This window comes from Amblyomma maculatum, chromosome 6, assembly GCF_055883805.1.
Source record: "Amblyomma maculatum isolate TAMU_Amacu chromosome 6, ASM5588380v1, whole genome shotgun sequence".
NCBI classification, from domain to species: Eukaryota; Metazoa; Arthropoda; class Arachnida; order Ixodida; family Ixodidae; genus Amblyomma; species Amblyomma maculatum.
Genome location: NC_139349.1, coordinates 74,972,704 through 75,000,321, shown reverse-complemented (window position 1 = coordinate 75,000,321; position 27,618 = coordinate 74,972,704). Strand labels below are relative to the sequence as shown.

Here is a 27,618-nt window from a genome sequence, read left to right as displayed (position 1 = left end):
AAGAATACGGCCGGGTCCCGGGAAAAGCAGGCACCATGTATACAGGGGCCGCCACGCTAAGGTTTTGCGATGTTCCAACTTATACATCTTGCTCCCCTTGGTGCCTCACGTCATTGGCACCACAACACAAAGGAAAAGCTGGTCTAATAGAGTAGTTCAGAGCTTCGAGGTTTATGCACCTAGTGAGCACAGTTTTACACGTCGTGCGTTACGTATACTGCCTCCCGGCCAGACAACACTGCAGAGACCATACGCCACCATATAGTGCCCTCACAAGTCGCCATGAACAGTTCAAGTGTTTCATGACAGCCAGGAATGTCTAGCCTCATTATTTTTCGCTTTATCTTCAAGTGACCTCCTGCTGGCCATGCACTTAAAAGCGAGACAATCAAAGAAGCGGGCTCAGGCGTGAGCCTGATTCAAAAAGGTCATGGTGCTTTTACAATTTTTATTTTCGCTCCTTACACATAAACTAAGTGCTGGGATAATGTAGCTCTAAAAAATAATCTTGAAGCCTCTACCGAATAATGGAATAACCCCTTGCTTTGACTTATTGCCCTTGCGCGTCAACCCTGGTAGCGTACGAAAAACAATGTCTTGATAAACACCTCGCCACGTTAAACCCGGGCTGTCGAATAGCGTTTCCCAGAATGCGAACGTAAGAAAATAAAGGGACCTCTTAAATTTATATTTTTCTCCTGTAGGTTCCCTAAAAAAAAAAAAAAAAAATATGAAAAATAAAACACGCTTGGGCTAAAAAAGTACGAAGGCAACTCGTTATGATCTCATACATACAAAGACAAATTTGTAAGCTTTTAAGGGGGGGCAGGGAGAGCTTTGGGACTTTGATATCCTTCATTGGCTGAGCGCCTCTGCGCCAATCCTTTTTCCACGCACCACAACAGAGGCGAACTCGGGTGAAAGCGATCGAGAAGCCAGGACTCAGCAGCTAGCGACAAGTGAGCACCGCCTCCCACATGGCAGCGGGCCACCAGCACTGCATGGTGGGCGCAAGAGCGCTGCGGCGTGGGGTGCCAGGAAGCGCAGCTCTTCTGCCTTCGGTGTCAGCGCACTCTGTGACGCGGCAGCAGCTGCGGCCCTGACACCGTGTGCGCTCCCGCTTTTCCGTTCGACGCATAAGCCAAAGAACCGGCGCGACAGGCAGCTGCTACAGCGGAGACGGCGGGGCGGCATCAGAGGTCGCGCCTCGCTCTGCCGCCACGCCGACAACAGCGCATGCAGCAGTGTCACCCGCCGCGCCAAATTGAGACACCCAAACAATGACACGGCCGGCGATCTCTGCCAGCAAGCCGCGGCGGCTGAGCGGCTGAAAAGGAATCTGCTGCCCGTTCACTGCACGGCACCAAGGAGCTTCGTGGGTGTCGACCAGCTTTGCGCCTGAAGAATAACGCGAGTTAAGGAAGACTACCCTGTCGTTGCGATATAAAAAAGACACCCGCAAAACAAACTTTTCTTGGTCCCAGGTGTTTTATTAAGAAGCTGATTCCTCACGATCGTCTCTCGAAGCGCGAGCCGCAGAGACGAAGAATGGTTGGCGAATGTAGTATTGACGTGTTCGCAGGCAGACATTTTCTGGAGAGGAAAGCAGTGACCTTCATATTCTTCGTCCCCCCTGCCCCGCCTCCCGTCGCTTTCCACCGCGCACTGTGAAAGCGTGACCGTTACCTGTGACGCTGCAAGCATCGCCTTCTGCTTGCAAAGTCACCCCTGTTTAGAGACAGCAGAATGCTGCAAGCAAGCAACTTCATCGGAGCATCACCATATCGTTTGAGCCCTTTGCTATGGTGTTCTAACTAGATGGCATCACTTAGTATACAGATCGTGCAAACAATTCACCTTTAATTCGGATTCCTCTCCTGTCAAGCAAAGTTACGACTCACCTTCGCTCATTTTTTATTCAAGCATATTGTTTTGAAAATATCAAAATAGAGGCTGTCGTTGAGACGCTTCCGCTCTCTCCTCCGCTCCCGGATTTGCCTCAAGGGAGGCGGCCGCGGGGACAGTATAAATCGAGGCAACGGGACATTATTTCGGCGGAGTCAATGTCGCAACACGCTTCCTGATCCATTCCAAGCCGAGGAATGCTCGCTGCTCGGCTGAGACTACACCGGCCGACTCCCGTGAGGAGCTCCGGCCTTCGCACTGAAGCACGCTGCAATCGCCATGGCAACGATAATCCCGCTCCCGCCGGCCTCTTTCATCCACTAAAACGGCGGCGCCCAGACCACGCGAGGAAGGACTGGTCGGCCGTTAACGGCCCAGCAGGGCCAACTGGATGCCGACGGCCAATGGTTCGGAACATCGCGAACCGTGTAGGTAATCTCGACAACACAGAGGTGCGTGCGTCGGTTTAGGCCACTTCCGCGTGCTCCTTTAAATCTGCGATGCTCTTCTGCTAAGCTTTCCTAATTCGTTCGTTGAACCCCCCGACAACCAGGAAAATTCAATGGCTCGCAATCTATATGTATGCTTGTGTACACAATTCTAACAGCATTTTATTAAACTGAAGAGCAATGGGTAGCTTCCTTGCTGTTCGTTTTGCGTGCAACGAATTAATTCAATTTCTGTTTTTAATTTTTCGAAATCTAACCTACGCGTCTGTGATCAGATAAGTTTAACTTGTGTCAGCCACGGTTAGTGGCTAACGGTCTAAGTTAACGGTGGTTCGGCTACGTAGCGCACTATAGTAAACACCACCATGCATAATACAAGCACCTAAAGTCGGCACCTTTGTACTCTAAGCGCTTTAAAGAGTGGCTACGGCTACATTTGCTACATTCTTCCCGGCTTCGATAGATGTCTATATTGCGCTCTCATTGACCTGGCCTTTATTTCATCCCTGGCTTCTTCTCCAGGCTTGCACACACAGTTCACTATTTCTGCCGTCCGGATATCCTTTAGTGGCAACATTTTCAAGCACATCCTTTAAAGATACGGAGTTAGCGCTGTTGTGAAGAGCTCATCTGACAGTGCAATAATTTACGCCCTGACTTATAGAGTTCGAAGCCCATTTGTAACAAAAGCATCGCAATCGCTCCCTCTCGCGCCAGTCTAGTCGGCGTCGACGCAAAGAATCCGAAGAAGCCGCTTCGGGCGTTTTATTATTGAATTCGACCGCCGTTTTGTCGCCAAGCGACACGTATGTTTTCTTCAAGGCGTTTCGAAACCTCGGGTCACGTACCAAGGACGTGAGCGCGCTCCTAGTGCCCAGTGGGGCGCTGCGCAATGAGGAAAAACAGAGTGCCGTATACGGGAGCATCAGCCTTCTTGACTTTTTTCTTTTTTTTTCTGTCCAGGCCATCGCCCCGAACAGGACTGCTACCAGCTCAGCAGCTGTTTCCAAACGCAGCCCGAACGGAAAGGAGCTCCAGTTCATTCCTCATGGGAATGGCTTTCGCGCCGAAAGGTTATCGAGCTCAACACCTACAAGCACGTGAGATCAAAATAAGCCGCACCGGTACAGCAGGCATTGCTCGGCACTAACGAAAACGTCTCCGTCCAGGCCTTCCTCTAAAACGCTAACAAAACTATAAGTTTCCGGCTAAGAAACTGAGCTCCTTATTTTTAAAAACTGACAGTGATCCAAACTCACTTAATTCGAAAATCCGGTTTATACGAACTGACTTTTCCGAGCTATCGATGTCACATCGAGAGTATTATCAAAATTCCTCTTCCTTTGAAATTCATTGTTTTTATTTTGGAGTCTTTGGAGCAAACTTTGCGAACCTCCCTCGGGTTCGAACCGTCGAAATTCCACACTGAATTCGAAAACAAAGCGAGACCCACAGAACGCCGAAATAATTGGCGAACGGAAGGCGATCAGCATCACACGAGATCTGCAAGCTGAGGCGTGCGTGCACGTTTTCTGACCACGATATACGTCCTCTGTTTTCATTAAAGCACAGCACGCGTAGAGAGATTACCTGCAGAACGCTGCGCAGGTGGGTGAGAAGCTCTAATCAGGGAAGAATTGAAGGCGGGGAAAAGAAAGAAGGAAAGGAAGAAGAGAGAATAACGAGCGCCGTCCAGCCCTGAGCGGGCAATTACTCCGAAAGCACGATTCTCTCCTCGGATTGGACTGCCGCAGATATAGACGAGAACACATGGAAAAGACATCGCACGCGCGGACCCGCTGCCCAAAGGAGATGACGAACGAGGAGGCAGCGGAGTCGGATTATCTCCGCAGGAGGAACGGGCCGCTCGTGGCGGAGGTGCAGGTCAATGCCGCCCTCGCTCGAGCGTAATCCCGTTTGCCAGCCCCGACGTGTACCATACTGCGTATACCTGGCCGACAGAGAGACAGTAGCTGAAGAGCTGAAAGCTCACGGGACCTGCTGTTCTCCCCATCGGTAATCCGAGGAAAACGAAAGGGGAGAACACGGCGAGAGAGAGGGATAAGAGAAAAGGTCGATAACGCGACACGGAATAGCAAGTGCAGCGCACGAAGGGGAGAAGAAGAAAGAGTTCGCGAGCACGAAAGAAGGGGACACTCGCGCTCGTGCTTCGCTATTAGAAAGGTAGGCGGACAACTCGTTCGCTGTACACGTAGAGAGAGCCGCCTCCTGCCCGCGCGCGGGATTCGAAGCGACACTCGGTGCCACCAAGAGCGCGTACGCGCCCCGGCTCATTAATTATTCAAAGTCGGAGGAAACGCGAATCAAAAGGCGGTCAATGGGTGCGGGACGCAGGCAGGTCCTACAACGCGCACACGCTATGGGCGACGCCAGAGACACGGTCGGACGGGCAGAGAGACAGACGGTCTTGACAGCCTTTGCTTGGTCGCTGGTGTTAGGGAAAGGGAGACAGTTACCGAGGTCCGTGGAAGAACGAAGCAAGGCAGGGCCCCCGTACGCACTTCTGGGAGTGCGCGCGCGCGCAACGAATTACCTGTCAGCCCGAGCGGAGACGCAGATTAAAAGCGCGCGCAGCGAGTAGGCGCTGCTGCCGAGTGCGCGGTGGCGGCGGCAGTTAATAAGCCGAAGCCGCCTTTTCTGCGCCCTCACGGAGGCGGCGATGAAGAGACCCGTTGCGCGGCCCCTCGGGAGTGTCAATGCAATAAGCCCGGCGAAGGTGCCTCATGGCGGCGACTCCTCGGCAGGGTCACCTGGGGAGGCACCACCGCCTGGTGGAGGGAGGTAGCCGCGCGCTACGCATATGAGTGACAACGCCGCCACGACCACTGTACCCTATACTCGCACAACATTTGCGAAAGGTCGAGATTAATTCTCGCTCTGCGCACTTACACGAACAAGGGACCGAAATATCTGGTGCGCGCATTCCGGGACATGCAAAAAAAAAAAAAAAAAAAAAAAGTTTTTCCTGCTCGCTGCGCTTCGCTGTCCTTATTTACTTATTTTCATTTTATCTTCTAGACACCTGTTTTCCGCTGGTTTCTATTCCGTTAGCAAGAAGTACCATGAAATGAAGCCCCACCTTTCCTCGCGTTATTCAGTTCCTTGCGAATGAATTCTCGACCACCTGCAGACTGACGGCGGTGTTTTCTGAAGATCGAGCATACGCGTACGTGTATATTGGTTTTTTATGTCGCAGGCAGAAATCATTAACGGGGCTAGGTGCAGCGTACGCCGTGTCCGGCGCTGACAGTTGAAATTGCAGCCGCACTTTTGCCTCGCACGTTCTCGCGAGGTAATTTTAGTCTACAGAGCCCTCCTGTGTGCGAAGGTTGCAATATGCGGACCTTTAAAAAAAATGTTTAGCGTGCAGAGCTCCGTTTTAAGACGGCACTGTCCAATCGCACACGAAGTTGTCTGAAATCAGGAACAAACAAAGATACGAATAGCTATGAGCGAAAAAAAAAAAAAAACAGTGATAAAAAGCTCCGCGGCGGTACATTTGAGCTGCTCGGAACAAAAACTAACGGGAGAACTGGGCCGAATACCATTGAGCAAGTTGAGTGGCCATCGAAGGATCTACGCCAGAGTGAACACGCGTTAATTAATACCAAACGCATCTTACATTGGGAGCAATACAAAAAAAAAAAAAAAAAAGTCAGAACAGCTCGGCACACTATAGTGTCTCTCTGCCGGATGGACACGCAACAGCCTCAGAATGGTGATGACTGTCTGCGGAGGATAAGAATGTAAGAGAGCAAAAGGACACGGCCCGCGAGTGGCCGCGTGAGGAGAGAACAGCGAAAGGCACTCAGTGGAGGAAGCATTCCCCCGATTGGTCCACAGTGCACATCTCTGGACGTCCAAGAGCTATATAACTGCCTTTCGCAGAAACGAAAATGGGCTATAGCGGTGCAGTATGGGCGTCCGTCTGCGTGTGCTGGCGCTTCTCTTCTCGGATAAGGAATTCGTCGTAACGATGGCGTCTTTGTCCAGAAACTAGTTTGGATGTCGGCTTCTTATTCTTTTATAAGATACCGCCTCTCTGCCGCAGTGGCCGCTTCGACGCCTAAAAAGAAAGTTTTGAGCCGATGGGAATCACAGTTCTGTGCAGTTCTGCTTGCCACTCAGTATCGCGATCAGTTAGTGCATACTGACCGCCAGAAAACCACAAAACGGGCGCCTATACGTTCACTACAATGGCTACACCTGAATGAACACTTGAGGACCAACGTAATACTTATCGCCTTTTCCTGTTTACGCCTAAAAAACAAATGACTGTAGCGCCGCCATTTTCTAGCTGTTCTTGCTTCTGAAAACAAATCATGTCTTTACGGTTTATGGTGTTTTAACGTCCCAAAGCGACTCAGGCTATGAGAGACGCCGTAGTGGAGGGCTCCGGAAATGTCGACCACCAGGGGTTCTTTAACGTGCACTGACATCGCACAGCACACGGGTGCCTTGCTTTTCGCCTCCATCGAAAATCGGCCGGGATTCGATCCCCCATTCTTGGGAACAATAGTTGAGCGTCCTAACCGCTGCACTACCACGGCGGACCGCTTCTGCCCTTTTCACTCGGCCATTGCTTTCTAGATGAAAGAAGTCGAGCGCTACTCATGGCTACCTTCGCGCTGCCTCGCCATTAAACCATTTGCTTATTCTTTCTAGATGAAAGAAGTCGAGCGCTACTCATGGCTACCTTCGCGCTGCCTCGCCATTAAACCATTTGCTTATTAACGGCACGTATACTTCAGCACTGAGACCAGTTAGGCTCGTACATACGTGCCGTTTGCATTTGTATGTGCGTGTGCACTCGCGGCTTTCAGCTTTTGTTTTTATATTCCTTTAAACCCCGGTTGAGCGCACTCAACACGCTACCATCTCGACGCACTAAACAGCAACGCCTTTGTTTGGGGCACAGACCCTACGAACCGTACACACGCACCTAGAAAAAGTAAATAAAGAAGCCAATGTAGGAAACTCGGAGCAAGGAACATCTTCGAACGTCTCAGATAACGCGAGATCCATTTAGCGCCGTCGGGACAATGGCCTCCCTGCCCAGTTCCCGCGCCGTCCCGATCAAAGGTCGAGCAGTGTCTGGGAGAACTCGCCGGTTCCACCTAGCGACCATATAGCTTGCACCGCTGGCGATCCCGACGCGCTAACTGTGCAGGAAGGTCGACACGCGTCGGAGACCACAGGAAGCGGGCCGCCGCGTCGACGCCAAAACAATTGACCCGTCGCACGGAAGGCGCGCGAGATTAGCGCTCACCGCACCCCCGGGCAGGCAGACAGAAGAAAAAAAAAAAAAAAAGCAATTAGATAAAAACACTGGAAAAGTGGGCTATACCATGCAGCGGTATAGAGTTCGCGAACCTGACTCCCAGGCTATAGGGTGACACGTGCGGAAGTCGGTACAGCGACGGCTGTATATCAACCCTCGGATGGGAGGAAGCTGGTGCGAAGCAACATTGCCCCGCATTTTGAAAGTCGAAAACGCGAACACAACTTCGAAGCGCATTCGCAATTAATTGCTAGACACCATTTGCCACCTGAACTGTCGTAGTCAAAAGAGTTCATTGAATTTCACAGACGATAATTGAGCCGTCACAGGAACGCTGAAGTTTTCTTTTTTTTTTACACATTCTTTTTTCTTTTCATTTGAGCCGACAGAGCAACAAATGAGACTGTATAGTGCAGCACAGCTGTTGGAACGCCGGAAAGGGCGCGACACACGGCGTGCACGACCTAACGTCAAAAGTCACGCTGCATGGAGCCCAGGTGAGGAGAATTAATCACGTCTTCCTCACAGCAGTTTTTACACGAGCAGCTTCAGGAGCCGGGAACGACGTAGTACGTGCCCTACAAAAGTGTCATCAAAATACCAGCGAAACGTAATGAGATGGTACAATGATGTGCAAGCAGATAATTATCATCGAAGAGGAAGCGGGACTTAGGTGAGGGGGGAAGGCGAGATAGTGACTAACCATTAACCAGCCTCCATTCCCGTTTCTCTCTGCTGCTGTTTCTGTTTACATATTTAGCTCTGTTCTCCTTGTTTTCAACACAACAGGAACGTCGCGGTCTGCAGGTTCGAATCCGGCACACGACTCGCATGCGGGAGCGGCGAGCAGTACTTCGCACTACCGCTACCGCGGCGGGAAACAACTACGTGCTGCCGACTATGGGCAGGGAACCGCGCCTTATCGCAATTGAATAACAACGCGCCGCCGTGTTTGCCGGTCTGTCTCATTCCCGCCTTCGCATCTCCGCGACCCCTGTCCTCCTCTCTCAGTCGGCGCTTTTCCCAGCGCGGGGGGAAGCTTCCTCGCTCAGGTCGGTTGCATCAGCGGCTCGTTTAGGACCGATGAGCGTGACGAAAGGCTCGTCCGACGCAAACGGCATTGGCTGCCATTCAACAGGCGCCACCAAGGGCCGGCGGAGCGTAACACGGGATGCCACGTATATGGTATAGGGTTCCGCTGCCTCATTCATTCATTTTACCTTTTTGGTGATTGCGGGCGCATTTAGCGACATGGACGGAGGGGAGAGAGGGGGCGACACGTTGTTTGGCGGCGCTCGTCGTGACTCCGTGCGAAGGGAAAGTTCGCTGCTGATTACAGGGTGAGGCAAGGCAATGCTGAGGCACTTCGAGTGGCACGGATAAATTCTTAGGCGATGGGGCGAAGCTCGCTGGCCAATTCCGCGAGCCGACTTCGTCCTCCAAACGTGTAGCGATCAGCAGAGGCGAACCAGACGGCATCAACGCTTAGCATGTGCACGAGGAAATTATGAACCAGCCGTGACGAACACGACTTCAAATCCCATTTAGAATGAGGAAAGAGAGAGGGAGGAATAAAAACAAAAATTAGCCATAGTGGCGGGCCATTAGCAATTTGGATGCGTAGTTAGAAAGCATAAAATATACTAAACTCTTCAACGCCGCCCAAGAAAGCAATAAACAATACAACGGACAACACACGTGGACGGGATGAACGCGCTCTCGCTATCAAGCAAACGAGCTGATATATATGCGCGCAGACGCACCCCCGATGCACACACGCGGTGGATGCCCAGGCAGAGTCTATGGTCCGGGCCTGTCAACGACCTTGCGCGCAGCGGCGAGGGAGCGGCTGCGGTTTTATGTTAAATCAACAGAGGCTCCATCTTACGCGGAAGGAAACACAATCTGGAATAAGGCATACATATAAGCGAGCAAGCGAAGAAAGAAACGATGGCAGCCATCAGATGGGGTGGTGTGATGTGAGGAGGGGGGTCTTTCGAAAGAGGAGCTGAGGAGGTTGCGCCGAAACCCCCTCACATCCGGGCACCCTTCCCTCCACCACCCTGGCGGAACGGCACCCCTTTGGTTCCTCGAGCCAGAGAAACCAGCGAAGAGTCTTCCGCCGGGATGCACAACGCTGAGACCACAAGAATCGCTGTGCGTAATGGGAAAGGTAGAAGCTAGGAAATTCCGCCTTTTTTCCTGTATCTTCTTCGTTTGTTTCTTTTTTCTTTTTGTTTTCGAACCACAACTGGCGAGTGAACAGAACTTTGGCTCAGTTTAAGAAGGAATGGATACACAATGTGCACAAATCAATGGCCCTCGGTACAGCACCAGAAAATCAATGTCAACGGTTAGATGGCAGCTAGCTGGTGATAAATGTGATGATTACGCAAATTCAGCACGGATGATGCACGCCGACACGGGGACCTGACGAATCGCAAACACTGAAACACAACAGAACAGTCACCTGTCGACAGTGCGATCCAGAGGAAAACCACAGGAGGAGACTGATGAGGTGACTTCGCAGTGCTAAGATTCTGCCTCGACTACAAAGATCTTAATCCCGCACAAATTGTTTTATATATATTGCAGACTGCCCCAAGATGGTGGAACACATGCCTATGTCACCGCGCGGTTTTGAACACACATCACGGCACGAGTGGGCCTCCCTACGCCCGCCCTTCCACCTCATTCACGCACATTTGTCCCCAGCTTCTACTTAGCCAGCGGCGAAGGATGTCACCATTCGGGACAAGAAGCGAAGAGGAGGTAGAGAGGGTGTAGCGACAGGCTTAGGATCGGGTGGTGTCGGCTTTAGACGCGCACAAACAGCTTCGAGTAGAACTGGTTTTTCAGAGCATGCTACACCTGTTCAGGTGCGTGCAGCCACGTCCAAGTGCACTGCGAAGGAACCTTGCACCACAGGACGAAAGGAGTGACCTTGGCTTTTTGTTCACGTCCCGAAAGCCTCTTCGGAAGCTCCCGGGGTCAACGACTTTACCTGCGCGCCCTTGACTCTCGCACTACAGACAAGAAGCACGTGCCAAGAACTTCGGCGACGCTCGGTAGAACACTCAGGGGCCCTAGAGTTGGGCGCCTCACAAAGCGGAAGCCATGGGAGCACCTGGCGGTAGCTTCCAGACGTGTTTGCGTGGCTTGGAACATGAGAAGATCACAGCGTGGAAACTTCCGCTCCACTGCGAGGTGACGAAGGATAAACCGGGAATATGCTTAATAAAATCAGCGGTCACTCTGCAGGAATAGGTACTTATGAAAACATAGATATAGCACTGGAAAGATCGCCGAGTTTTGCACCTCGAAATAACCGCATAGATACGAAGATTTCCTGCCAGGAGTCCGACAGAAGGAAAGCATTCCCAGCGGCGCGTGCATTCTTTCATATTGCTGGTCTTCCTAGAACAAAGCAAATCTAGACGCTGCTGTTTCCCGATACCCCACTGCATGCGCATTTATTTATTTATTTATTTATTTATTTATTTATTTATTTATTTTTTCATAGCGCTACTGGCCACCACAAAAGTGCAAACACGAGAGCGCACGGCCGCATTCAATACATACGCTGGCCGACCCCCACGACGACTCAATAAAAAAGAAAAAGATGCCACAGAGTGCTTTTTGCTCGCAGTTTAGGGTGAAATATCCTCTGCCGTAGCGGCTCGGCGAAACGGGGCCAAGCTGCCGCAAGTGCACGTCACCGATAGCGAGAACAATGTGACAGCGTGATGATTTTCCGCGCGCAGTTTACGCGAAAAACCTTCTGTGTGGTCTCTGTTCGGTCGTATGGAAAGCGGTCCGCCAAACGGATCTCCGCTTTTGTCTTGCTTTTGCTAGCTCCGATTTCCTTTTTCGCTCCGACACTTCTTCGGTCCATTTAGCTGTGTGATGAGAAAAGGACCCCAGGGCGCCGTGCAGCGATTCTCCGCCGTACAGTACGATTTCACGCTTCTTTTAACAGGTTCTGCGCCTCTCATAACCACATCAATAAAATCGTCCTTGTTGCTAGGGCGACGCTGCCCGACAGGAAAAATCAAGAGAGGGAGGGAAGGAGGAAGGGCGTTAACGTGTAAATATTCTGGCAAGTTAAGCACGCTACTTCCGAACAATGTTTTTAATTGAGAGGGCGGTTTATTTTAGGCCATCTCTCTCTGTTTTTTTTTTTTTTATCTTAATTTCCCGGCAAGTAGCGCGGCAAGCCTCTCACAACGTTTTAATGTTTTTCTCTGAAGGTGTCAATCTCGTTTGAAATATAGCCCTATATTACAAAGGGATTTAACTTCGGCAGAATACAAATGAGCAAACCATAGAAAAATGTCACTTGAAGCCCGAATTCAGGACGAATTCTTACCGCCTTAAAACGCGCACGAGAAGCTGCATGACCTGTAGAATCCAGCACGCGTAATCCACAAAATATGTTCTGTGACCTGGCCATATCACCAGTGATTTGAGCATCACTTCTCCCTCGAAAACTGAATGCCCTAAACCATCAAAGCGTGAGAAAGAGCTGGCGCGTCCAAATTCATGACGGGCCGCGAGCAGTAGTTCCTTGTAACAGTTCCGGACAGTCAAAACAGCAGTGATCGGTTAACCGCACTGACGCAAAGCACTGTATAAAACGACACGGTGTCTCGTACTCCATCGAATAAAGAATGAATGCTGCAAGGCAGAGTGATAAGCGGCGAATGAACGCGTTGTGAAACATCAGCGGGCTACGACAGCGAGAAATGACTGACGACATCGTGGGGAGCGCGACAAGGAACGATTACACCACCGAGAAACGAGCAAGATTAAAGCGCGCGAAAACGACATGATAGAACTGTGGTAAATTACCCAAGCACGGACAGCGGCGTCCAACGGTAATCATCCGGTGTCGCCGCTTAGAGGGCGGCGTTTAGCAGAGGAGCGCCGCATCTGACAGCAAGGGAGCCAGCGGAAGCAGCAGCGCAGCCGTAACGCAGAGCCAGACGCCACCGAACACACAAGGGGGTGGAAGGTCCCCCGCAGAGCCATATTTGAGCGACTGCCCTGCAGGCATCGGCGCGCAGTGCGTATTATATAATACGCACGTAGCCGCCAGGAGGAGACGCCAACCAGCTCTCTCAGTACCGCTGCGCTTTGCAGATGTCTGTCTGGCCGGCTGGATTCGAGCGCTCCATCCATCATGCTCATCCAAGCTCCAGCGCCGACAAATGCGACGTTCGCGAGACAGCGGCCAAGCCCGCGTCAATGCTGGATGAATGCGCGGACCTGTCACACAAATGGACCCTCACGCGTGCACGGGTGAGCCGCCGAAGCGGCGACCTCCACAGCAGACGTGGGAACTTACGATCCGAAGGGAGAACCCCCCCCCCCCCCCCCCCCCCCCCCCTTCGGTCTCTGTTTCGGTCACACTAATGCCGACCTAGAGAGAGGCCGACGGGGAATATGGCTACTTTAAAAGTGAACCTGAACGGATCTGTCACCCATAGAAGACAGAAGCGCTGTTGAGCGAGCTACCCTCCTAGGCACGCAGCTAGGCGTTGATTCAGCAGTGAGAAATGACGCGGCGACGTCAACTCGGCGCAAGAATAAACATGTAAGGGAATAGTTTGCATCTAAAGACTGTGAGGCAATAACAATAATAAAACACTGCTGCGGCTGTAGATAACGCCTCTTCCTTTGTAATCTCGCCAAACAGATTTCAACCTTCCATCAAGTGATTTTTCAATGAATGCCAAGAAATGCTGTACGCTTCAACCGTCGTGCTCCATGTGTCAGAGCCTGCATTGAAGGCCGAGAAATCAAAATCGGTCAAACAGCGAGACCGAGACGACGCAGTGACATCTGCGTGTACTTGCAGACAGAATACATGTGCGTGATTCTTACGTCAACGGCGCCATCTGTACGGCATAAATATGACACTACGCTTTACAACGATGCTATCTTGCACACACTTCATTGAAACAAACAAATAAAAATGAAAAAGGTAAGGGAATTGATGTTTACATTCAGAAATGTGGCAGTGAAACCCTTGCTTTGAGGGCGCGAGTCAAAAAACAAAACACGAATACTACGAAGACACGTATCCGAAACACGCCTGAGGAATCTCCCGCAGGAAGATGGAATAGCGTTGAAGCGAATATCTCACAACTGACGACAGAAACTAGAATGGACATCTGTAAACCAACGAGCAAAACTGCACTGTCAACATCAAACTACAAAAAGACACCAGATCAAAACTAGAATCGTGGACAACAGCCACCCAAATACGGCGAACAGAAAACGACGGGAAGAAACCAGCGAGTATGTCTCAGTTTCGGCAGGATCGCAGCGCGCCGTGAGAAACGACTTTCAGAAGTTTGAACACGCGCCGAACGAGCACAGGCCGGCGCCTTTACTCATGCACAGCGGCAGTCACGACACACAACAACACACTTGGCGAAGCTCACCTTCCTGCCTCCGTCAGTCATGTCAGGTATCCAGAGTAGTAATCCAAGGGTCCGAAAAGGCGCGCCACATGCGCCGACGCAGGAGGCGGACACACAGCGTGGCTTGAAGTGCAGCGCACGCGGGCCGAGATGCGCGTCCTTCTTCACTCCGAACAGAGCCGAGCGCACAGAGAAGGAGAGCCGCACACAGCTACATCCACCGCGCGATACGACCACCGGCCGAATGAGTGGCTCGTTGCGAGCGCCGCCGCGGGAGGCCGCCACTGAGCCCGACCGTGGGCGGCGCGCCGCAGACGCCCGCTCGCGGCGGACAGCGCATGATGACGTACATTTTAAGTGAACAAACACGTCACTCCTGGGGCGCCCATTTCGTAGTCTCTTTTTTTCGCGCCACGCGGTACGTCCCACAGACTACCCGAGGTTTGTGTCTATAGAGAGATTTAGCTTGCCGGAGACATACGACGTTTGCCGGAGAAGTACAGATGTAGACGTATACGACGCCTACTGCGCATGCGTGCCAACTACCGATACGTACAGGCGCTGGAGACGTACTCCGGAGACGTATGAGGGAGAAAACTTAAAGCTGAGGAGCACCTCTCCAGTTTTCTTTTTAAGTGCCTTAATTCCTCGCTTCGCGCATGGCTAAGACAGTTAAACAGAAGTCGATTTATAAAGAGGGAGTAATTACTCATTGTCATCCACCCATAGAGCAGCCATAAGTGCATAAACGCAGCGTATATATTTTGCCTTGGGGCTTTCCCCTAAATATTCGACCAATTAAGTCGATTCACGTTTTAATTGAGCCTAGTATGTTGCGAAAAGATAAGCTCTGTTCTGAGCGCGAATTCGCTCCTTATTACTCAACTCGGTAAATTGCTGCGTACACCTTTCTCGTGTATCTTAATAGCAAAATTAGGCCTGGCGAATGATACAGATTGGATACTCGCTCAAAACAAGCCTCCTTACACTGGGGATTATTGCGGATTTCCGCAAACAAGCCATCCGCAGATCTGTTTACCTAAACATGAGAACCGACCATACCGTTCGAGCAATCCTAGAACGTGAACGCGTCTTTTTATTTCTATTATTATTATTATTATTATTTTTTTTTTTTTTGTGAGGCTCACGGCATTTTCAAGATTTCTGTGCAAATTTCTAACGCTATTTTTGCCGCCGTGACAAACAAAATTTGGCGAGAGTTCCACCACCTTGGTTGTCAGCTGCGGGGAGTCTGCGTTCACAATTTTCAGTCAGGTCAAATTACCCTTACAGCTTTGCTTGTGCGTCATTACTAGGCTCTTATGCGTTTAACGTAAGTGCAACATAACCATCTGAATACGGCTCGCATTGCTGTACATAGTTGGTTATATGCACTGATTACACAATGCACTCTTCTCCTGACGAAGCGTGCAAAGCAGAAATAAAAAAATGAGAGAGAGAGAGAGAGAGAGAGAGAGAGAGAGAGAGAGAGAGAGAGAGAGAGAGAGAGAGAGAGAGTTGGTAATTCGCTCAGTGTGTCTCCAAGACATTCCAGCGATTTTCCTTGCTTGCACTGGTAAACACCTGAACAGGTATTAGGAAGCCATCACTTGTAATTTGAGACCATCAAATTTCACTAATTCCAAGTAGCATAGCTAAAGTTTAAAGCATGGAAACGGTTGGCTAGGGAAAGAAGCTACAGGACAAACTATTAGTGTCATAAATCCCGTGCATGCGTTTCGCCCTAAGTGAGGACTGTTGACTTCAAAACCTTTATAGCACAACAAACCTGCGTTACCGCAATATGCTCGCACAGCTGAATCAGCCGAATTACTTGGTACATCGACTCTGTGTAGGTCACAGATTAAGTGCCCATGGTTCTGCGGACATGGTACAGTAATATTAGGACGGAAATTGCATTGCCGCGAAAAACGTAAATGACAGCAGCTGGCGATCTAGCCAACAGCTGCAAGATTCGAAGCTCTGTCAAATATAGGAAGAAGCACAGTATACCACCATGGCATATGCCATTCATTTACGACATGGAAAAAATATATTCGTGCCCTATTGCCGATTATTATTATTATTATTATTTTTTTTTTTTTTTTTTTAAGTAGAGGGGAATGGAAACGTTGCCGAAACGTTCCAGCGAGTATCGAGTTCTTTATTCCAAGAAAGCAAGTTATAAGGGACAATGCAAGCCTGATTTGCAGTCTCCAAAATGTTTGATGACATTTAGGAGTAAGAAAAATTATTTAGCTGTGCAGTCTGTCCGCGTGAGGAACAAGTGCTTAACGATATTATAGAGGCTAGCCTCTATAACGATATCGCGGCGTGGCGACTTTCACGCAGTCGAAGGTATGGGCGGGACTTAACTCCTGGAAAAGTTGGGTAGGGTATGGGGCGACATGCCAACGAATAGCTAGTACATAGTACTAAACGTAAAGGAAAATAGACGTCATCCTGCAATACCGGCTGTTCACTAACGATGGAACACTTGTGAAATGAGCACACAATGTAGGTGCAATACACCATCAGTCTCAAGAAGTGAAACTAGAGCGTATTATTACTACTTATATGTATGAAGTCAAAATTTCGCACAGAATACATAGTATAAAGCATATTTGATAACTATACAAAGTTTACAGAGTTACATGACGCGAATTTTAAAAGGGGAAAGAAACAGGGACTGTTTGTGCTTAAGGTCTTTCAAAACGATATGAGACCGGAAGTCAAAAACAAGTATCATCGGCAGCAGCGCTGATGCTCTCCTATTTAGATTACAATTCATACCACAGCTATGGCGTAAAGGCTATGGGCATGCCGCAGGTGATGCAGGCTCTTTGCTTTGCCCAGCGTTACGGGACAACGACTCAGAAGAAGGACGAATCGGTTAAGGCAGGCGTTAGCGAAGCTAGAAGAAGGAAAAACACAAGCTTGAAGAAAGCATTCCATTCAATTATTGGACACCACGGAGAGAGCTCAGATATCAAATTTGGTAGCTATGATTTTTAAGCAGCAACATATGCCGCTTGAAACAATATTCGTCGCGACGGTAGCCAAGGTCCCAGATTTACAAAAGTGGAAGCCCTGGGTTTATGAGTATGCAGGCCTTCTCTCCCCTCCCCTCCACTTGGCGTCACCCCCCCCCCCCCCCTCTTTTTTGTTTTCTTGACTGGAATATACCAAATATTGGATTTTACTTCACGAAATAAAAAAAAAAGTGTCATCAATAGGATTCGTGCGAGAGCATTTGCTAAAGCATATGCTTTAGTATTAGCTTTACAGTGCGCAGAACATTATAGCGCGACTCTCAAAACAGGAGCCACATGGCCCAAGCGTCAACCCTACGTGCCTCATCACGCTGGGTGCGGCCCCTCCTCTCTTCTTACAGTGGCGCCATACAAAAGACAGTCGAGCTTTCGTTCCAATGGCCGTTGTGATGCTAGTGCATTAAATAACAGCATGCTGAGCTATAACTTCCGGAAGATCCACAGTTGCATATGACGCTCCGGCAGCGGCTAGAAAAAAGAAATACTGGTTAGCTCGTTCAGTGTTTAATGAAGTCAGTTTTTTAAGCCCGCCCTTTTGGAGCATATTGGAATGGCTGACTTGAACACCTGACTTGACGTAGTCAATCCCAGGAAAAGAAACGTGAAAAAACATTCAGGGGAAGCTTGAGGCTGATGAAAACGGTACTTTTGCCTGCGCTAAGTTGTGAAATAGCGCAAAAAAAAAAAAAAACGAGGGTTTCATCAGCCTTCAGTGTCCTTACTTCTGCGAGATTTTGTTCTGGCTCTTTATTTTGTATGATTACGTATGGGGCAGGTCCTCGATTCTGGTACTCTTTCGCGCTCAAAAATTGATGGATGAAAAATTAATAAAGTGAACTGAATCATCTCAATAACTAGTAAACAAGCAATTAAACTTGTGCTTCCATTAACGGACCATAGCATATTGTTTCACTGCGAATATATACTTTTAGCCTCATTACTGGCACTATAGAGTACTAATATTCAAAATAGGAAGCCCTACGTCCAGTTAGTATTCGGCCATGTAAGCTGCCAGCTACCGCCTCCCACTTCTTTCTTCGCTCTTCCGACAGGCACCGGACGGGCACGGACGGGCACGGACAGGCACGGACGGGCACGGACGGGCACGGACAGGCACGGACGGGCACGGACTGGCACGGCGAAATGGCGAGACTGTGGCCAATGTAGCTCTCGCTACAAAACGGACGCTTGTTGTTTTGATGCGTTTTGTGTTGCTGTATGCATGCTTTTTGACCTCATGCATACACAAGCAACGACACTGAGAAGGTTGTCACTGAACGAACCCTTGGGCACTGTTTTCTTTACTCTACTTGCAAGCACCCATGTTACAGCAGCGATGACGTATAAGCGTGTTCGACATAGAACCCTCGCCTGTAATCACTAATCAGTATCATGGCGAAGGAATTTTTTTTCTTCTCTCTATCTTACTGTCCACGTTCGTCACGTGTTCCAGGTAAAGTAGGTACGGTGCATGATATCAACGGGGACGCTATAGCGTTGACGCAGACATATTTACTACAGCAATTTTATGCGGCAATCAAATGCAAAAAAAAAAAAGGACACATCGAAAAAGGACACGCGACCACTACGAGCCTATGCGAGCGCGGAAGATTCGGAACACGCGTAAGGGACGAACGCGTGATCGAACGCAGCAGGGAACCCATCATAAGGAAATGTACCCCGCATGTTTCAAGCAGTTATCTCGCGAGGGTATTTGCGCTTTTATATAAAGATACAATTTATTCCTCAGGGTGTATTTTGTAAAGTTTGCTCAAGAGCTGAACGCAACTTCACTGTCCGGGCTATCATTTGCGCGCGCTTTCACTACAGGACCTCTTTTATTCATATTAGATACAGGCATGGTATACCCATCGTAGATTATGGGTAGCATGGCAATAAAGAAAAAAAAAAAGATTATGGGTAGCATGGCCGCCCTGCGGATCGGAAAGTCCTGGGTTCAATTCCCATGCCACGAAAACAGAGCAATTTTTTTTTTTCTGCGTAATTGTTTTTCGTTGGTTACAGGAGCGATCCTTGGCATATTTGGACTCAATTCGAATATCCCCCCCCCCCTCTCCTCACCCTCACCCTCGACTTGCTCCTACGGACAAACCTCTCTTGAGCGTTTTCATTCGAGTCTCTGCTTGTAAATTTAGCTAGAAGTGGAGGTTCCGGATACACCTTGATGTGGCCGTCTTCCGTTTGTGATTCTGCGTATTTTGCTTCAGGGCTCGTTCTGTAATAGCCTCAGTCGGATCTGCATTCCCACTCGCTCGACTGAAAATACCCCACCAAAAGTGCCCTAGGCACACCAGAATTCGTCATTAATAGGGCCTTCGAAAGATCCGTCACTCTGAAGAGGAAAAACATTGGCAGCGTGTAGTTTGGTGACACTTATTGGCTCGACCCACGATGAACGAATGGATGACGCAAACGTATAGGAACGAGATGTCCCGAATCCGTTGCCGTAGCCGCATTTGCCGGTCCCCGTGACGGAGAAGCTTAGGCGGGGTGTATAATTGCGGGACGATTTTCGCAATCACATTTAAGGGGCAGCTGCACAGCCCCGGGCGCAAGGGCTACCGAGTTGCGCTTCGTCGCTCGGGGATGCTTATAGTATGGACGGGAGCGATCCAGATAGAGGCAAGCCTCTCTCCACCCCGACAACCTCCTCTCTTTCGTCCACAGGCGTCGTCGAGAGTCTCGGCCTTGAACCCTGCATGTGCAGTCGAGTGTGGTCGACGTTCGGGCACACTCGCTCAATGTCCAGCTGGAGAGCGGGCAAATATTGAGTCGATATTCGAACCGCGACGAGCCGCTTAGCCTAAGTGCAGTAGACGCGGCGTGCAGGGATCGATATCCCGAAGTGGGCCGGCCTAGCCGCACGTAGGAGATGGTCAGCTGAAAGCCGGCACGCCGTCTGGGTTACGCTTCTTTTTCCGCGTCGTTTAACCGAATGGGTTGGTTTCGAGAATCGAGAACAGTGCATCCGCTATTCGACATCTGGCGGCGGTCGATGGTGGCTTTCTTGCAGTTTCTTGCATGCAAAGCATGCGAATACTCGAGCCCTCCAAGTTTCGATCGAGGTCGATGCGCTGACAAATAAAAAAAAAAAAAAGAAAAAAGAAAAAAAAAAGAAAAAGAAAAATGACTACCGGGAATTCGCGATATATTTTTACTAACTGCTTCTATGGATGTACGGCCGGAGGCAAAGGAAGAGAACCTAATTGATGGGAAAGGTTGAGAGGACGGTTTGAAATTTAAAAAATGCTTATCGTATACAGGGTGTCCAAGCTAACGTTACCCCCCAAGGGTTAAAAAATAAAACATTTAAGTTAGGCCAGAGAAACCACTTGTTTACAGCTGCCATCCATCTGGCGCACCACAGTATTTTTTAATTTTGCAATTAACTAATTAGTAATTAAAATATTTTTCTAATTTACTAGATACTGCCGTTAGACAATAAATGGATTTGGAAAGTTGGGCAGCACCTCCTAAAAGTTTAAAACCCTCATTCCATTTATTTCCGACAAAGGAAGCCTCACGTGTATCGTTTTTCCAAGCTCTAAAGAAAGCCCGCGAACTACAAAAATATCGCGTGACTGGCTCATTAGTGCGCCACGATTGTGCTGCTCTCAACCTGGGTTTCAGCGGACGAAATCAGTTGCGGCCTTGGCTCCCCGACCCCGTTGCAGCGGCAGGCCGATATGACTGCGGTGGTTTCTTCGTCCGCTTCAGGAAGTCGGCACACGTGACGGTGAAAGTCGCGGCGAGCTCACCGCGTCGGCTGCAACCATCGCCAACGTATCAGCCTACCGCTGGGACTGGGCTGTCGAGTCACGGCCTCTGATAATTTCGTTCGCTCAAACCACGATTGAGAGCACCATCATCGCGACGCACGAGTGTGTTATTCGTGTGATATTATTTGTATTTCGCTGGCTTTCTTTAGAACTTGGAAAAACGATACACGTGAGGCTTTCTGATAACTTTATCGAAATAAGTGGAATGCGGGTTTCAGAAGGTGCTCTCCATCTTTGCAAATCACATTTGTTGTTTAAAAGCAATACTTAGTAAATTAGAAAAGTATCTTAATTATTAATTAGTTGCAAAGTAAAAAAGAATAAAGTTGTCTATGGTGCGCCAGATGGCTGGTGGCCGTGTACGACTGTTTTGTCTGACCTATCACAGATGTTTTAGTATTTAACCTTTGGCTAAAGTTGGCTTGGACACCCGGACATGCGTAGCCAAGAAAGAGGGATCTGCCACGCTGTTCAGTCAGGTTATTCGCTCTCCGCTTTGAATGCTCCGTCGAAGTTCACTGAGAAAACTGCAGCTGTCGTACATGCCTCCCGCAGTGGAGTGCCGTACGTGTACAAATGCATTGTTTCGCTCGCTGCCTACTTGGCGCCAGCGTGCAGCTTCACCAAAAGGTCGCTTCCGACGAGGAACCGAAAAAGGAAGGGGAAGCTCCACGGCGGTTCACGAGACCAGCAGGTCGCTGCCTCCGAAAGGAGCCGGCACCTGCCGCTCTGCGTTCACTCACACCGGCGGCGGTCGAGGCCCGTAGGCACGGCGTCGTCGTCGTCCTCCCACGCGTGGCGGAGGCCGTCGGCACGCGTCGGCTTGAACTGCCGACGTGTGCCGAGGCTGGTCGGACGACCTGCTGCGTCAGCCACTCGACGAGTAGTTTTCGACCCCTTGCAGAAGCGCTGAGTCGCCACGCAGCTAACGATGAATCTATAGCTATAGGCTCCCATGAGTAGTTTTAATTGTCATGCGAGCTGGTAGCGTGTCTGGCGCAACAGGGGATTTAACGGAGCCTTAAATCTTTATCTCTGACCAGTCAGAGCGGAGCAACTGTCGTATGTTCTGCCGGCCAAAGGTAGTTCACAACTGAGGAGAGGAAGATACGAGTTTCGTGCGGAAAAAGGAAGCCAACGATAGTTTTTGAAAGCATGGAAAGCACAGGGGAATCTTACTCAGGTGGCTCTAAATGTGAGCCACCTCGGAAAAATTAAGACGGGCGGGTGGAAGGGAGACGGTGAAGAGCAAGAGGCTATCCAGTGAAAGCTTCAGATGCAGGTAGGTAATAGGATGTCTGACTGTAGAACGTTTGATTATGAGAAAAAACAAGAAAGGTATCAAAACACGAACCCCCCTCCCCCTTTGCCCCGTGTCCCGACGTGGCACACCCAGCAGACTTTTCGTGGTCACAGGTAATGACCCTTCAGTGGTATATCAGTCGTTGTCCCGTCGTCACAATTGCGCGCACCCAACCCGTCTAAGAGAAAATAGATTTGGGTACTTTCTCTACTCCAATTTCACTTTCCCACACGCTGACCACTCTCGCTTCACGGATACATAGCAACTGCTGAGATAGCCAACTGTGTCAGTCCGTGAGCGACATCTTTTGAAAGGAAAGAGACAAGCAGCAAAGCAGGCGCCGACTTCCCCCCTCCCGTCTCAGTGGGCTCTGTATCGTCGTCGTGCATCGGCCGACATCTGCGTGGGCCGCGCGGGGCGGCGACTGGAGTGGCCAGGTCGTTTTCGAGCGGGGAGCGGCGACCTCCGGCCCCGCTTGAACCGGCAACGATGAAAGGTCGCTCCTTGTCGCGAGTTCGGCGGCACGACAGTCTCGAACTTCGAACCGATTGCTGCTGCAGCGGCAGCCGACTTGAGGAGGTTAAATGGACTGACTCGTTTCCGGCCGATCTCACTTTTTGCCGCGCCCACACAGGATCGGTGAGCCGTACAGATACACGACCGCTTGCGAGCTAACCAGGCGTGCAAAGTAACGATAGAAACTAGTGTAACTTATGCATACAGACTGTCTAGTTAGCATGCATTTCGTCCTTGTGCGCACCTGCTCCTGTTCGGGACTTAAAAAAGCAACAATCGAAATGCTTTTGTAGTGTGCCTTTGTTTCAAATGCTCTGGCAGTGTATGTTCTTAACCGTCACCAAGGGCGTTCTACGGAGTACGCTTCAGTGCGCTGCGGAGAAGGTCATGGGATTCGAGCGGTGACCCCGTGATCGGTTTCTCTGAGCCAAGAGGTTTGGAACATGGGCTTTGTATTTCATCTTGTGCAGGTCAAAAATAGGTAGGTCATTATTTGCCCTCTTCAGCCAGATTGAGCGTGCACTATTCAGATCAAATCTTCATCGCCAACGGATGGAGCTATGATAAACGGAATAAAGCTCAATATTTCAATGTTACATTAGAAGATATGACGGCAACGCAACTGGTACCTATGGAGCTGCGTGGATTTGATGAGTGGTGTGTCACTGAAAAAGAAACTCCACTTATTAGCTCAGGCTTCATAGAGGGTAACTAGATAGATAGATGGAGTTATTGAAATGAAAGGCAGAGAGGTTGGCCGGAATGATTAAAATTAAAATCTGGCCTGCTACTCTGCACTATACGACTGCCTATACGATTTACATCAGTAGCCATTGGCAGTTGTTAGCGCTTCGCTCAACTGAGACGTTTTTTTTTTTTGTTTTTGTTTTTGTTTTTGTGCCAATATCGAAATGGGCCGTCGACTCACGGCCGCCGCTGATTTCGTTCACTCAAACCACGATTGGGAGCACCACAATCGTAGCACGCGAATTCGCTAGTCACGTGATATTTTTTTGTATTTAGCGGGCTTTCTTTGGTGTTCGGAAAAAAAGATACGCGTGAGTCTTTCGTTATCGCAAATAAGTAGAATACGGGTTTCTAAAAGAGCTCTCCAACTTTGTAAATCCTATTTTTCTCTAGAGTCTACATCTAGTAACTAAGGAAAAAAATCTTAGTTACTAATTACTTAATTGAAAAAACGAATATTGTCTGTGCTGCGCAAGACGACTAGCAGCAGTATGCAAGCAGTTTCGCTGGGCTACCTCAAATGTTTTATTTTTCAACATTTGGCTATGTTTATCTGGGACGGCTTGTGATATTAGCCAGAATTGCTTCGTCAGTCAAAGGCGAACTCTGTTGTCTTGGAGAAGCGTTTGTGTTGCATGACACATGCGTTGTTATAGTGGAGGAAGCCGAAGTGAAGGACTTTCTCGAAGACAATACTGAGTTCACATTTCACTGACGGCGTAGTTCGCGGCAAGTATTTTCGGGCACACTAGTGTTAAGACAAAGACTGTATATGTACTTCTAAGTTGGCAGACAAAAGAACGTGTAAGTTATCGAGGTGCGCGCTAACGATAAGCCAACGGCTGACGATGCCAGTGGTAAGGCAGGCGTGCTAAGATTAAGACTAAACTGCGTCTATATAAAGGTGATGAGTAACTGAGTATATATAATAACCTCCCTGCCGAGGCGCCTAACAGCTCCCACTGTCAACTTTGGCGCCTCTGTGCACTCACTGAGGATGATAAATATCGCCTATAAATAAGCACCCCTAATGTGCAGCCTACGTGCGACGCCTTCTCGACTCTCGAGAACCAGGACAGGTTAAGCTCTCGCGTTTAACCAAACAAAAAGAGAAAAAAGGAAGAAACAGCAATGACCGAAGTAGAAGCAGCAAAACAATCTCCGCTTTCCTCCATTTCGAGGCGCAAAGCCACGGAGCTGCTGCGCTCGTGAGAAATAACGGCCGTCGCACTGCTCTCTCGACAGCACTTGCTGAAGAAACCGGAACGGTCCCGCGAAGAAAACTTTCTCCGACGCTGAGGGACCAGTCATCATCGCCCACGACGCGCGCTGTGTGGCTTAATAGAAAGCGAGAGAGAAAAAAAGTCACACGCGAAAAAGCAATGGTCTCTGCGTGTGTATACCTTCTGTGTTTGCGTCGGGATGCTCGCTTTTTAGAGAGTCGTCGCGTAGATGAGTGGACTGGAGTCCAGCTGCTTGCTCTCCAAAAGAGCGCTGCGTTGCCGAGGTAAGCGCAGCTCGTTCGGCGCCAGGCTAGGTGGGCCAAATTGCAGAGGCAGCCGCCATTTTTTGTTTCTCGGGCGGCCATCATTAGGCCTCCGCGCCGAGCTCGTTCAGCGCGGGGCGGCCCGCGCACCCAAGACAACAAAGTCTGCTCGAGGTGAAACAAGTGACTCAAACTAAAATGAGAGCAGCTCGAGAAAGTAAAAATAAAAAATAACCAGGGAAGCAAAAAAAAAAAAGAAAAAAGAAAGAAGCGGAAAGTGTTAGGTAGGGAAGGCTCAGTCAGGGCCACCGTGGAATGGAAAACGGGAATCAAAACTCGTTAGGCGGCTGAGGAGAGAGCAATTTCGTCGGCAGCACTGGTGGCGGCTGCAAGCAGACAGTGCCCGCTGCTGTCTCGACTCCGGGGTGGTGTTGGTGGCGGCCCTCTCGTCTTCTCGTTGCTTTCGCCTAGGCTGGAGGGGCGGGTGAGAAACGGAAAAACGAGAGCGCGACCGGAGGAAGCCAGAAGAACGGTTTTGGTGGGGCGCTTCTCTCAGGAGTTAGGTGGCACATCGTGCCGTGTTTATTCGCCTGTAGCCCTCCGCATCGTGTGCACGCTGTACGCGAACGGCTGCGCAGTCAGCGACTGACATCTAGTTCGGATTGGTCCAAGGTTTGAGTTGGACTTACTTGCGTTTGGCTAGCATAGAAAAAAAACAAAAAAAAAAACAGCGAAACTGTAAACTGCACTTTACGGGTAACTTTCCCTCAATGCCAGGCTGCTTTGCGGGAAGCATTTTGTGAAGAGTGGGTACGCGTTGCGCGTTTTGCCGAGAACTATAGTGCCTACGCGCCTATTTTGTTGCAAAACGCAATTTAGGAATGTAAAATGACCGCATGAAGAATGGCGCTCGGAGCCGGAGGACGGGAAGTTCACATGTGTGGCCCATGAAACTGCTATCGTTCGTTGCGAAGGTGCCATTTCTCAATGATAACGAACTGAAATAGTTGAATAATTGAATAAATGGCAGAAACCACAAGTCACCGAAAGAATACATACCAGAATTATATAAGAAAAGTTTATAAGATCTAATGAACACACAGAACTAAAATTCGCACTTGAATATCACGTTCAAATGTTGAAAGCTTCAGTAGATAACGAGGGGCTTTTGACTTTACAGACGACTTGGACCCAAATACGTCTAACAAAATGCAGTACAAATATAGGCATTTTTTTTGTAAGCCCATGAGGACCGTAAAAAGCAAAAGGGGGCTATAGACAGTAACAACAACAATAACAACAGTAAAGCATGACACTTTAGGGACAGAAACCCGCTGACATAAAAAAAAAAAAGCATCACCAACTTTGTTGCAAGTTGAGGTTGATAGGAGACGTCGCGCGCACTACTACCTGGTCACCAGATTTACTAAGGTACTTTCGACCATATGAAGTTAGGACAGACAAATTATTTATCTGCGTTGTACAAAAGGTTTTCAGGTAGGATCACGCCGGGTAGGCAACTGATAATCGTGAAGTACCGATGCAGGCAAATACTGAAGCATCTTGGGAAACAAGGTGCACCACTTTAGCCAACAATGCTATGTATCGCTGCAACTGTGCTGTGTAAACTGTAGCCACAGCCATTGTGCACAGACAGACGCAGCGACAAAAGTACCAACGCTACAATTTGCGAAAGCATTTAACTAGAACAAATTTTTTAATGCAATAATAGTCTGGGAGATAACAAAAAGGAGGCCTAGGACGGGAACAGTACGGATATTGGCGGGCTTTCAGGCATGATAGTGTATCTATAGTGATAGTGTATTGATAGTGCATCGCGCCAATTTGCCTGTGCAAGCGTTCACATATGCCAACTCCGTTGATATATTCGAATAATTATCCTCGCAAAACCTGTATGTTGCCTCATTACTGTCGGTTATCGTTAAGATTAAGGATAAACACAGACACATAAACAAGTTTTATAACGAGAGAAGATAAAAAAAAAAATCACCTCTTGGTATAGGCTCATTCATTCGTACATTTCCCATTTACGCTGCCATATTACCAGTACAGGACGTGTAATTTTCAAAGTTTTTTGATGGCGCTGTCAGGAACCGACGTAGATTAAATTATCTCTTGCAGTGGTTGCTCACTGAACAGCCATATCCAAGCAAGGTACGAAACCAAGTAGGCCTTCTAAAAGCAGCGCAAGGTACAGGTGAGAGAATGCGGTATGTGTTTTACTGGGGCCTCCCGGGGGTTTGAAGCGTCTCCGGCTGCATTTTGCCCGGCGCCGCCAGCGTGACCGCCTCCGAAGGAAAAGAATTTCGCGATGGCTTCACTCGGAAGCAAAACAGTGTGCGCACCCGTGCCTCCACCGTTAGGTGGCCACCGGCGCATTCCGCACCTGCTTTTTCCCCTGCCTCGTCCGCGCATAGCCGCGCGCCGCACTTTCACGGCTAACACCGGGCAACATGCGAGGAAAGCTCAAGGGAAAGGAGGTTGCTCGAGAATGGCAGAGGATCATGAACTTCGCCGCTACGTGCCTTATGTTGACGACCTCCGACGCGGTTTTCCTGTGCTTTGCCCGGGGCTTCTTATTTATTCATCGCAATGCTAAAGAAAGGAG

General features: G+C 49.4%; 1 protein-coding gene across 4 annotated transcripts in view; it reads right to left on the bottom strand.

The window, feature by feature from the left end:
* rols (zinc-RING finger and ankyrin repeat domain-containing protein rolling pebbles) overlaps positions 1-27,618 on the bottom strand; it is a 306,966-nt gene that overhangs the window by 258,143 nt on the left and 21,205 nt on the right. For 2 of the 4 annotated variants that reach the window (XM_084606951.1, XM_084606953.1), the window contains exon 1: positions 14,106-14,316. The exons of the other annotated variants lie outside the window; for them this stretch is intronic. The gene's annotated coding sequence lies outside the window, so the exon portion shown is untranslated. Of the gene's footprint in view, positions 1-14,105; positions 14,317-27,618 lie in introns of those variants that run through there. 4 annotated transcript variants of the gene reach the window in all.